This window comes from Brassica oleracea, chromosome C2, assembly GCF_000695525.1.
Source record: "Brassica oleracea var. oleracea cultivar TO1000 chromosome C2, BOL, whole genome shotgun sequence".
NCBI lineage: Eukaryota > Viridiplantae > Streptophyta > Magnoliopsida > Brassicales > Brassicaceae > Brassica > Brassica oleracea.
In genome coordinates, this window is record NC_027749.1 from 31,271,864 (window position 1) to 31,284,438 (window position 12,575).

Here is a 12,575-nt window from a genome sequence, read left to right on the forward strand (position 1 = left end):
TTATACTACAACATTTGTCTTGGGAGCCTTGAAAACTCCTAACATCACGTAGTCGAGGAAATCCTATGGACAAAGAAGATAATCAGAGCTGGACTTTAATGGGCCTTGCCCACACGGATATTACAAAAGACAATGGAGTTTAAAAGAAAGCAATATAGTTTTAGAATTTCTTGTATCTTCTGCTTTTTCTATTTGATGAGATGGCTTCACCAGAAAAGAATGAATGTCTATTTTATATTAATATACTAGTGGTTAGTCCGCGCTACGCGCGGGATGTGGTTTGATGATTGCCGCCGGTGTTGTGGGAAGTTGTTATTTAAATATTTGGATAGGTAGTGGAAGTAGTAGGTTGTTAGGTCTGCAAATTTTTAGTACCTACAGCGGATGCCAAACTTTCATGGCAAATGTGTCCTAATGTTTGGCCAAGTTGAATGAAACTTTTCAATATTATTTATCAAATGATGTGTTGGTTTGTGGGAGCATTCGTAGAATTTGTATTCATTTGGTTTAATGGTTGGTTTTGGTGTTGTCATAACTCGTGAGTGAGAATCAGAGTCCCACTTAATTTGAAGGAAGTAGAACCAGAGAATCTTGAATCTACTGTTGTGCCAGATGGCTTTCTTTGTACTCTTGAATGGGTTGAGATTAAAGAAGTGACCATAGTTTGAGAAAGTTCGGAAGAAAAGAGCGGGAAACATCGAGAGAACCAAAGTATTAAATCTTTTACTCAAAAAAAAAGAAGATTTGGATTGAAGTAGTGAATTATATAATAATAGATTCTTGAAAACTTATTAGTCCTCAAGAAACTCATTTTGTGTTTCTTATGCGACCAACAACGACGTCTTAGATATCTCACAGACGCTTCTTACATTCACAAAATGTTGTGAAATCTTCAATCATTTGACATCTCTTTAAAGATCAATGTAGGAATAATATCTTTTATTGTGAAAAGTGGAGTTAGGCTTGGCATTTTACGAATCTATGGTCTCATTTCAGAGATCAACCTGGGTTTATGAATCTATGATCTCATTTCAGAGATTCAATCTTATAGAGCTATGACAAAGGATCTGAGTTCCTTGTTCATGATAGACATTGATACCAAATTCAATGTTGTTCTTGGCACTGTTTCACAAATCATGAGAGATATTATCTGTGACTTTCTAAGCTGTAGTAATGTTAGAAAAATGATAGGCCTTGGAACCTTTCATCTTTTTAAAACTGTGTGTAATCTTGAAGATTTATATATATAATATGGTAAACAAATAAAGTCTCGATATATCATTATAGTCAATCTCTGATCTGGTTGCATCTTGCTTTCAAATTGTTATCATACTCACTCTTGTGTTATTTATTGATTCTTAATCAGCTTCTTAACTTTGCTATCAGAAAGTACGTTTTTTGAGTGATCTCTCTTGTTTATTTTTTTGCATATTTTTGTGCTAATGCCTGGTTTCACAATGTAGTTTTACAATGCACTCAATGTTCTAAACCTTGTGTTCTTTTTTCTTCAGTGTAGAACAGCTAAATTATAGTATTTTGCTATACTTACCTCAAGTTTGGGAAGACGACTTATTTCCACATAAGAACTATGATATAGTAACAAATGTACACAATCTTTCAATCTCGTCTTAATTGCACACCAGCTAAGTATAACAACCTATTTCCACATATGATGAAAGTTCGAAACCCGTTTCCACACAGACCAAGATTATGCTTGGCTTTAATGGTTTATGACATTAACCGATAGTAAACCAATTTGTATCGGTTGATATTGGTATAATCCGACCCAAACGAAGATCCAACTACAAATCGATTAAAATCAAACCCAAACCCCTATTAAAATCCCCCAAATCGATTTCATCATTTAGAACCCTAAAATCTAAAAATCCAGAAAAGAGATTTGATTCCCACATAGACAAACCCATAAGAGATTTCGATTTCCACACACTCTCTTTATTCCATTTATTCTTGAAGAAACTTGATAAAGTCTGAATGAGTTGGATTTGAGTTTAATTTATAGGTAGAGACGATTCATCTCTTCATCTTCCTCATCGTCATCTTTGGAATCATCACTGTATTCTAAAGTCATCCTCCTCCTTTAGCATCATCTCTCATCACTGTCCTCTTCATTCTTAAAATTACTTTGTTGTAGAGAGACAAAAGAATATGATTTGGGGATTTAAGTTTTTAGGTTTCGAATTGGCTTAAGTCGGGTCTTGGGCTGGTTTATTAGATCCTATTGTATTAGGTCAATTTAATCCGGTTTATATTCTCTAATCGGGTCGTTTTGGTTTAGTTAGGTTAGTCATTGGTTAAATTTTAAAACAGAAAACACTAACCAACTTTAAACCGCTATTTGTTGGTATTAGTTCGTCATTCAAAGTTTAGGGAGAAACAGGTTTTGAACTTTTATAGTGTGTGGAACTAGGTTGTCATACTTAATTTGTGTGCAATTAGATCGAGGTTCAAAGATTGTGTACATCTATTACTATATGATAGTTCTGGTGTGGAAATAAGTCGTCTTCCCCTCAAGTTTTGTATATAGTTCCACTCTTCGATTGACATATCAAAATCAAGAATTAAACATATAACATGAAATGTTTTCATTGTGTACAACATCAAATCCAACACAACTGGCCTCAAATCTAACTCTGATTCCTACCTAAAGAAAGTTTGGTGATTTCCTCATCAAATGCGACAAAAAGAGCTGCATTGGTGACGTCTTCTACCGCCATCTGCACTCGGAACCTGCACATTGGAACTTGAAGAATGTGTAAGCTTCATCGCCGATTTTTAAACTCAGTGTATGTAGTCTACACAATAAAATAAATTCTAGTGAGGACAACATCATCTGACCACACCTACTGCTTTCTTATCACTGCATCCGGAGCAGCTGAAAGATGTGAATCCACAAAGCACCTTGCGCGAGCACATAGAACATGATATGCAGCACTATCCATTGGTTGTGTCAATATCAGCCACCTCACCTTTGCAAATGAATTCCACAGCCTCTGGGTAACATAAGTGAAATACATTAGTTAGATGCTATAAGCTGAGTACAATGAAACAAAATTCATTGGAGAGTCTTGACAATTTAAAATCTTATTCAAACTGCATCATTTATCAGATAATCATATGCAAAAGGAAAGATTTAGAAAAAAAAATATTTTCAAGGGTTTGAAGGTGGAGCAGTTGTACGCAACATAAGATTTTTAAAATATAGTCAATTACTAAACATGTTATGTAAGCGCAGGTGACAAAGCTCAGCTTGATGGAGTCTTAGAAGTATACCTTATTAAGTGGACGTACATGGGGGGTTGAATTGAGAAACATAGCTATTAAGCTCCTGGAGCGTGACTGACTCAAGTTTCTTAAGACCACCATACTTGGAACCAGCCTCACCTCAACAAAAAAACCTGCATCACGTATGGTTAATGTGAGATTTGAGTGCTGAATAAGCTGAAAAAGGTTGAAACAACAATTATATTTAGAAGTAAATTACTCTTTTAAAAGTCCATGCGTGGCTAGGCTTTCATTGTAGAATAAACAACCTGCATTAAGACAATAGGCTAGCATGAAAATTGGTACTTACTATAAAATAGTCACATAAACAAAGTAGAAGTGTTACCACCAACAAATTTGGGATTTATGTTTGTTGCAACCATTGGATAGGCTTCACACCCAAGAGTTCGAACTTGTCATGGAGGAGATTTACGACCTTGTCAAACACAGTAACACAAACAGTGGTTGACCTGCAGAGCTATTTGAGGTTTTTCCGAAACAAACAGAGTTCAAGGCAACCCCAAACATAAATAACTTCAGACAAAATAGTAACGTACATGTACATTTAAATTGTCAACATAACACGCTGAATGGTCTGATTTCGTCACTGTAAATGGTGCTGATACTCCTATCTCCCCATAAATATCTGAGAAATTATTTTTGTTACTTCAAGTGGGATAGGTATCTGTTATAAGAAGATTTATAGGGAGAATGATTAGCTGAAATACATGCCTGACAAGTAGACGTTGCTGTCAGCTAGAGCCGTCAGCCAGAGTCATCTGTTCATACTTGCGAGACCAGAGCATCTCAGTTGGAATGCAAGTCGTGGGATTCCTCAACTCGACAAAATTTGGTATGCTCGGTGAATCGAACACAGACCGTTGAAATGGTTGTTACTTCTAGCAACATCAAAAACACTGAGCTCATACACTCCTCCTTCCCTCAGTAGATTCTCGAAACTGTTAAACCGGTGTGAGGCAATGGAGCCTTGAATCAAGGTTGACTGCAAGCAAAAACAGTGTAGCTATTATGAAAGTCGAAGTAGGTTATCCTAAATAAGCAAGTAGACATACACAGCAAGTTTTTAGTAGCTTCTGGTCCAACAACACCATGTCAACTCCAATAAGCTTGCCTCCTTTCTTCAGATTCGAGCTTCACAGAATTGAAGCAGAGGGACACCCAAACCTCCTTACAACGGCCAGCCTTCAGATCAGAAAGTTTGACTTTGGTAAATTTCCATTACAGCTTGACTTTGGCAAGGTATAGTGTGAGACAGAACCAAACAAAAAACATGAGTCTCAGACTCTCAGTAAATCAAAGGACGATATATATATATACAATATCTAAGCTTAACGGAGAACCCGAAGAATCACCATTCAATAACACGTAGTGGGGCTAATTGATTTGGAGGCATTATAGACGTTAGTAACGCCGTCGAGAAAAAGAGGAGGTAGCAGAAGAGACGACGGATTGCGAATCTACTGATCTCCACCTTCACCTCTAGGCCCATTTAAGTTTTGTAAAAATGGGTCTTTGTGTAACTTACTTTTGGGCCAATGGATTTGGTTAAGTAAATGAAGTTGCTGGTCCAAACCGTATCAGCGAAACATAATAAATTGGAGATGCCACGTGTTAGCGATTGCCCCTCCTTCCATGCTGACGTGGCGCAAAGAGAAAAGAGCAAAGCCTACTTTATTGGTTTAGATATTTCCAATAATTTCATTTTACATGCATGGTATGCACACTAAGACAACTGTTTTAGTGAACCCAATATTCGCTCAAAAAAAAAAAAAGTGAACCCAATATAAAGTTTCTAGAATTCATTACCGTAATTATACATATAAATTTACTAAGATTTCAAATTGATTCATCTTACGAAGAGAAATATTACCCTCATTCCAGTAATAAATGTACTCTTACTCATGCAAGCATGAGAAATGTATTCATAACTGATTCCATAAAGTAACAGAGGAATATATCGCCTACAATCTTCGTATATTTAATACAAGAGAAAATTGGATAAAAGGGACGTATTGAACTTAGGTTAGTCCATTTAGAACTTTCTCATGATTATTTGGGAAAATAGGATTTAGATTAATATTAATATCATATTACCCTTAGATTAAACCAATTAAATTTAATTAAAATATATAATATATACTAATTAAATTTGAGAAAAAAAAAGTAAAAAACAAGGAAGCGTAGAAACACGTTTACCCTAATTTTCATTTTCAATTATCTATCTTCCCGCAGCCGAAGCTTTCAAAGTCCTTCAATGGCGTCTCTCCACTATCATGATCACATCCATCACTGTTTCATCATCTTCTTCGTATTCAGTATAACTAGGGTTTTAAAAGTTTCAGAGATCTATATATTGCCATGAACACCGCCAAGATGAAGGTACCTTCAATCTTACTCTTCAGTTTTTTTCAATTTATTCATCTGTTTCGTATCGTTTTAAAAAAGTATCTTTCACTTTAGGGTTACAATCAAACAAGTAAAGGGTTCATAAAGTTCTCGAAGGAGATTGGGGAATCTGACAAATTGAACTTCATAAAGACCAATATGTTTTCGACTTGTTACAGACTCAAAGTTCTAGTTTATTTTCCGCACAAGCTATTGGATTTGTTTTCACATTGAGCTATTGGATTTGTTTTCACATTGATACTTGTTTTAAGATATATATTTGAAGAAGACCTTCAAAAATAAGGTTAAAAGATCATGGCATATTCTGTTCAAAAAGAAGTTTACAGCAGCGACAAGACTTTGAGCAATGTTGTGTTGCAGAACCTCAAGTTTCCTGACAGCCCGCTTGGCAGTCTTCAGGCAAAGGACTTCATAAGAGAGCTTTTGGTTAAGGAGACAGAGAACAGGCTCCAGTCAGAGAAAGGTTCTACAGAGATTAAACGATATCAATTCTTTGAAAGATTGAATTGGGCTCTAATCCGGTGCGCAATACCGCCTAAGCTGCTGGATTTCAATGAGTTTGACGGTGAACCAGAGGCTCAGGTTCACCTGGAGGCAACTATAATAGGTATCTTGAATGCAAAACCATAGGCAGTTATCTTGAATTCAAATTGTTCTAAGTTAAAGGTCTTACAAGACGAGAAAACATTCTTGTTAAAATTATTCAGGAGTTAACATTGTTGTAAGTTATCATATCTTAAGTCTAACATGTAAATTTGAGCCACTTTCTGAGACATCATAATCCTGTGTATTTATCAAATTTGTCTGCACAAGAAGCTCGTAAGACACTTGAAAGTACATAGATATTGGGAGAGGCATAAGAGACTTTTTGTAAAAGAAGAGAGAAAGACAAAAATGATTAGCAAGAACACATGAGCATCTCCTGCTACAGCTTCTGCTTATGTCACACTTTGAACCCAATTATTTTTGGTAAATTATCTTTGTGTATATATACATGAGAAACACTTGAATCGTGGTCCTTTCTTTATCCTGCAGGAATCAAACTATTTAGATTTAACATAGATTGGAACCATGTTGCATTGATAGAGAGAAGAGATGATTATGTGGATGAAGAAGAGGGAAACACCAAGAACGAAGAGAAAAAGATCATGGGAGTGCGATGAGGAGAAAAACGTGGAAGACAATATTATTTGAGAGATTTAGGGTAGATTTAGTTTAGATTTAGGAAACATCTTTAACCGAATATGGAAGTTTTCATATTTTACGGATTTGCCTAAAATATGTATACTACCTACGCAGAACACAGTAGAGTAGATGGGAAACATATTCTTCGTATAGGCGTCATATAACGTAAAAGGCATAACATGCTATGGCACTTAATCTAGCCAAGCTATATCGTTGAGTTGTGGCTATATGTCGTTATCAAGTTCTAGGTAGACTGAAGACATCTTTCTTGATTATAACGCAACAAATTCTAGACTTGTTAGAATACACAAGAAAGGTTAGTTTACGTTAATATCCTTGATATATCTATGTTTAACACTTATTATCTGATTTATAGACTAAGTAGATAACTAGAATGAGTATTCTAACTGTAGCTAGAAGATAAAATAAAATATGATTCCATTTTTAAAAATAAAAAATTTAAACAAATATATTGTCATACTTATATTTCTAATAGTTTTCATATTTTTTAACATTTTTAATATTCAGTTTACTATTTTCCCATAGAATAAGGGTAAAACATGTCCAGAATTGCCAAAAATATCAGAAGTCTTATAAGGACAAACAAAAGTTCAAAATGTCATTTTTCCAATTTTGTCTTAATATAAAGCATATACACATGCGTTTTATAATTTTTTCTCATTAACTTTTCCAGACTTTGGTTCCACTATATAGAGAGTGATTGCGCTGAACTGTAACTTTATGTTTTTGCTGCAAAAAAAAATAAGTTGTAGATTTATTTGATGTAACTTTATTTGTTGTAGCTTTGCAAATTACTAATTTTTGTTCTAGAAATAAAATTCTCTGCAGTCATATTTTAGTTTTCTAGACAACTTGGGGCCGATTGGTAAAAATTGTAGCTTTAATTTTTTTGCCGTTAAATTAAAACTGTAAAATAGTATCTTCATATATTAACCAATATATTAAATTTTATAATAATTTTAATTTTTCTGGATAAATAAAAATGATAATTTTATATTTTCCCTAAAATAGATTAACCATTTAAAAACATGTTTTGAATGATACAAAAATAATATATTTAATTAATCGCAAGAATTCTATAAATTCATTAGAATATTATCTTGAAATCATTTCACAATTAATAATAATGAATTTTCATTAGAATCATATATGATAGTATATTAAAATAGTGCACCAATATATTGTTGACTAATGAATGAATTAATTAATATCAATTTAAAGACTAGTTCATGCAATAAATTCATACTAAAACTAAACTAATACAACAAACTATCTAATATAAAAATCAGTTCATACTCAAATTAGTATGAAAAAAATAGTTCATACTCAAATTAATAGGATTTTAGTTACTACGGCAAAAAATAATATAATATAGAACGTAAACTAATCCATATTCAAATTAAATCGTAAAATAAAAGAACAATAGATGAGTACAATACCTTTTCGTTTTAGTCTCACTACTACGTATATATGTTTACAGTTAGGGGTTTTTTGTTATTTATCTTAGGGCTTGTTGCAAAAATAATTCAAAACTCAAAGTCAAACACAAAACTAATCCACGATTTTTTTGGAACTTTCATTTACCATATTACTCCAAAAATTCGGATTATTCACGGAAATGCCATTATTTTTTTACAAAAATGAGCATTTTACTCTACCATCATCATCTTCCTCAAGTATTTACAATATTGTCATTGCTATCAATACACCAACTACCATGAACAACCAATTTGAAGGTCTTAATGCACGTAAAATTCAATTTTCACTCCTCCTATATCATTTCTTATGCACTAAAATAACATTTCTTTCACTTTCTCTCTCTATTCATCCAAAAATCCAAGATTTTGACTCTTAAATTTTAAAGGTTCGTAGAGCCATTCAAGCTCAAGATTCTTGGTCATTAACAAGTGAGTCGCTTTCTCGTTGAACTTCTGTGTGCTTGGAGAAGCTAAGTAAGTTATATCACTGATTGAATGTATGAAATCAATTTTTTTTTCCAGATGTGTTCGCCAGAAGACTTCCATACAAGTTTTCTGGTTGCAGAAGACTTATACGAAAGTCTTCTGGTCAACTCAGAGCATGTCCAACGAAAGGTTTTAACCAGTTTCTAAACATAAAAAATAAATAAATAAAAGAAAACGAGGAAAGAGAGTGAACCGATCCCGGGGGAAGAACCCTTAAAAATCACTCTCTCCACACGTCGCTATCCTAATACATCTTTTGCCACATGTCTTTATCCAGATAAATTAAATGTTTCATTTAAATGAAAACTTAAATACTTAACAAAAATAATAATATTTAATTTTTAAGGACCTGCTCCTTAGAAGTCAACCGATGAGGTTGCTCTTAGCGGTTAGTTTTGCAATTGACTTTATGTCTGTTTTGTAGAGAACACTTCCTTGGAAGTCTTCGAACTTTTCTTTGTTAACAAAAAAATCACAAAAATACCAGGGAAGACTTATACGTAAGTCTTCTCGAGTAATCAAGTTAGTTTTGCAATTAACTGAATTGTATCAGAAATTTGGCTCTTTCTAGAAGACTTACATGGAAGTATTCCACCAGAAGTCTTCTCGCTTTCGGTGAAAGTCTTCTCACTTTCGGTGAAAGTCTTCTCACTTTTGGTGAAAGTCATCTCAGGTTACTTTTGCAATTGAAAAATAAAACTTATATATTTAATTTTATTTAGAAGACTTACATGTAAGTCTTTCGAGAGAAAACTTACACCTAGAGTTTTATTACGAGATTCTGGTCAAACCTTTGGTTATCAAAGAAGACTTGTTAAAATTAAATATTTAAGTTTTATTTATCAATTGAAAAAATAACCTGAGACGACTTACATAGAAGTCTTCTAGCAAAATAAAATATTAAGTTTTATTTTTCTGGTGGCAGACTTCCGTGTAAATCTTCTAGAAAAACTCAAATTTTTGACACAATTCGGTCAATTGCAAAACTAACATGTTTATCCTAGATTTTTTCTACCTGGTAAATCTTCTTTGGTATTTTTGAGTTTTTTTTCAAAAACAACAGTAAGCCAATATTTACAAAGAAAAACTTCTAAAGAAGTATGCTGTAGAGTAGACTTCCCTGGATGTCTTTCTTTGTAAATTTTTAATTGCAAAAATGATTTAAATAGAAGTCTTCTAAGTCAATGTTTAATAAACTTTCATTTTCTCTAAGACTATAAACGTTTTTTAACATTTTCTTGCTAATTCTTGTATATTAGTTAATATTGGAGCTCCTGAATGAAATTCATAACTTAGTTGGTTTTAATTACGAGGTTACCAACATTCATATATATTAATGTTTCTAACTAATTCGAGAAGATTTCTGTAGAAGTCTTCTCCGTTAGTTTTTATAAACTTGCTAAGTAATTTTCTGATATGTTTTTTAACTTTCAAAAGTGTTAAGTAACTTCAAGAATATCAAGCCATATGTTTTCCGCTTATATTTTAATTTTCCGTTTGAAATTTAAGTCTTCTGAGAAGACTTCCGAAAAATACTTTTAGTGAAAGTGTTACATGTTTATGATTATAAACTTAGTTGATTTTACTTCTTAAAAGTTCAAAATGATGAGCCAGCTGTTGTAAGTTAACGAGAAGAACTTATTTAGGGTTCTAGTTGTTTTGTTTACAGTTATGGTGATGGACAAGTCTATAATTCTGAAAATTGGTTTAACAACTGAGCTTTATGGGGTTTGCCTTGAGTTAGCATAATATGAGATTTTGATTTATTAGTTTCATGAGATTTAAATTTTTAAATTTTTAATTTTCAATTAAAATTTAGATATAAATATATTTACTAACTTAGTTTCATTAACATCTAGTTTCAAGTTTACAAAAGCAACCACAACTTAAAAAGTACACATATAGATCATAAACTACACTATTAGACATGGGACTAGAGATCATTCCACCACATAGCTAAGACAGAGACATTACACAGACAACAACATGAATCTTTAAAGCTAGTCACTCGACGATCTTCTTTGAGTCACTTCACAAGCCAAACAAGGTTCATGTGGTGACTTGTCTGCATTGCATAACCACTGAGATCAGGAAAAAAAAAGAAACTGATAAGGTACAAAAGTTGTGGACATTGTATATTATGTGAGATATCACCAAGAGATCACCCTCAACATCTTCCTTTTCATTCTTGCTGCATCTCTCACTGTTCTCCGCATATACAACCTCAATTGCAGAATATCACTGTAAAGAACTGTAATATAGTGAAAATATATTATAAACATTGATTAGGCAGCTAATATATTTTAAATATACATCACCAGCATTTGAAAAACAATCTATTGAACAATATGTATGAAAAGAGAATAGACATTTTCAACTACAAAACTCTAAGAGAAAAAAAAAAGAAAATCAATTGTAATTACTAACCCGCTCGGCGGCCACATCAAGATGTTTAGTCCCTGCAAATGGACTCAGCTACCCACGAGTCTGAAATCAAAAGAAGACCAAAAGTGTCAATTTTTACACGAGCTAATCATACTACTAGTGATCAGAGTGTAACCTTTCCTTCCCCAGCCTATGCAAGCCACAGCTCGTGAAAAAGTTACCAACCAATTTGCTTTTCTCTTCTTCTTTTACTTGTTGAAACCCAGAAAATCAGAACAGTGAAGGTTAAACTCACTCGGTAAAACCCAAAGGGGAATCAGAATATGGAAGAAACAAAAAGCATTACGTTTGTTTAGCGAAGCAAGAGAGGAGCGGCAACGCAAAGATCTGCTCCCGAGCAAAGTAATCGAAGTACCATAGCTTCTACAGAAATAATAGTCATCTATCTAAGGTTTTGGGCTTCAGATATTCTACCTGGGCCAACGACAGCATCACTCCTATGGGCCAAGACAAGGACGCAGGCCCATCTCCTGTGTACCCCGTGTACCTTGCTAACACATATATAAATATGTTGTTAGGTCAAGCAGTCTAAGGAAATACACAGAACGTTTAGGGAAACAAGGATCAGATCAATCAGCAATAAGCAAGAGGAAGGAGACAACAATACAAGATAAATAGTTTAGACCTAAGTCTATTTGATCTAAGGGCTTTGTTGTATCCTCTAGCTTGGAGTATTTGGTTTTTTGTAAACAAACTATCTAGCACACTGATTTGGTGTTGCTAGAGTCTCTTTGATCTAGTGGAACCTGGGAGCTGGAGTTCTCCCACGAGACGTACCGCACCGAGGGCCGGGAACTCGTTAAATTGACTGTGTCTTTAGTTTCAGTCTAAACCTAGATCTAAGACTAACTTCTAACCTAAGTAACCTAAGTTAATAATCTCAACAAGTGGTATCAGAGCTTCCGGGTTATTAAGGCTACTTAGGAGAGAGAGACAGAGTGATATCCATTACCTGTTCAATGGTGACTTCGAAGGAACATGTGGATATTGACAGGTTCGAGGGTGATGGTGATTTCGCCCTATGGAAGGTGAGGATGCTTGCTCATTTTGGAGTGCTTGGACTTAAATCCATTCTCACTGACACGAAGCTTCTAAAGGAGGGATCAGACGCAAAGGATGAACCCGAGTCTGCCATGAAGGACTCGGGAAAGGGACTTGCTGGAATTGTTGACCCTGCACCTACGATAGGCCCTGCAAAATTTGAGAAATCAGAAAAAGCCAAAGACCTGATTGTGCTGAATGTTGGGAATA

General features: G+C 34.0%; 3 long non-coding RNA genes across 10 annotated transcripts; all 3 read right to left on the reverse strand.

Moving 5' to 3' along the window:
- Window positions 1–2,558: 2,558 nt before the first annotated feature.
- LOC106324864 lies at window positions 2,559–3,926 on the reverse strand. Of its 7 annotated transcripts, none has more exons than XR_001266748.1 (6): window positions 3,846–3,926; window positions 3,629–3,760; window positions 3,503–3,551; window positions 3,292–3,416; window positions 2,862–3,011; window positions 2,559–2,748 (listed from the first exon to the last, which is right to left on the reverse strand). It is a non-coding gene; the product is annotated as an uncharacterized LOC106324864 (long non-coding RNA). The 7 variants fall into 7 exon arrangements; XR_001266749.1 differs by having other exon boundaries at window positions 3,629–3,718; window positions 3,840–3,926; XR_001266746.1 differs by having other exon boundaries at window positions 3,840–3,926.
- An 89-nt stretch (window positions 3,927–4,015) lies between these two features.
- LOC106323073 lies at window positions 4,016–4,746 on the reverse strand. Its single transcript, XR_001266638.1, has 3 exons — window positions 4,656–4,746; window positions 4,356–4,532; window positions 4,016–4,285 (listed from the first exon to the last, which is right to left on the reverse strand). It is a non-coding gene; the product is annotated as an uncharacterized LOC106323073 (long non-coding RNA).
- Window positions 4,747–10,733: 5,987 nt separating this feature from the next.
- Window positions 10,734–11,647, reverse strand: LOC106326391. 2 transcript variants are annotated; one of them, XR_001267219.1, is made up of 3 exons: window positions 11,440–11,647; window positions 11,307–11,366; window positions 10,734–11,120 (listed from the first exon to the last, which is right to left on the reverse strand). It is a non-coding gene; the product is annotated as an uncharacterized LOC106326391 (long non-coding RNA). The 2 variants fall into 2 exon arrangements; XR_001267220.1 differs by having other exon boundaries at window positions 10,734–11,130.
- Window positions 11,648–12,575: the final 928 nt, after the last annotated feature.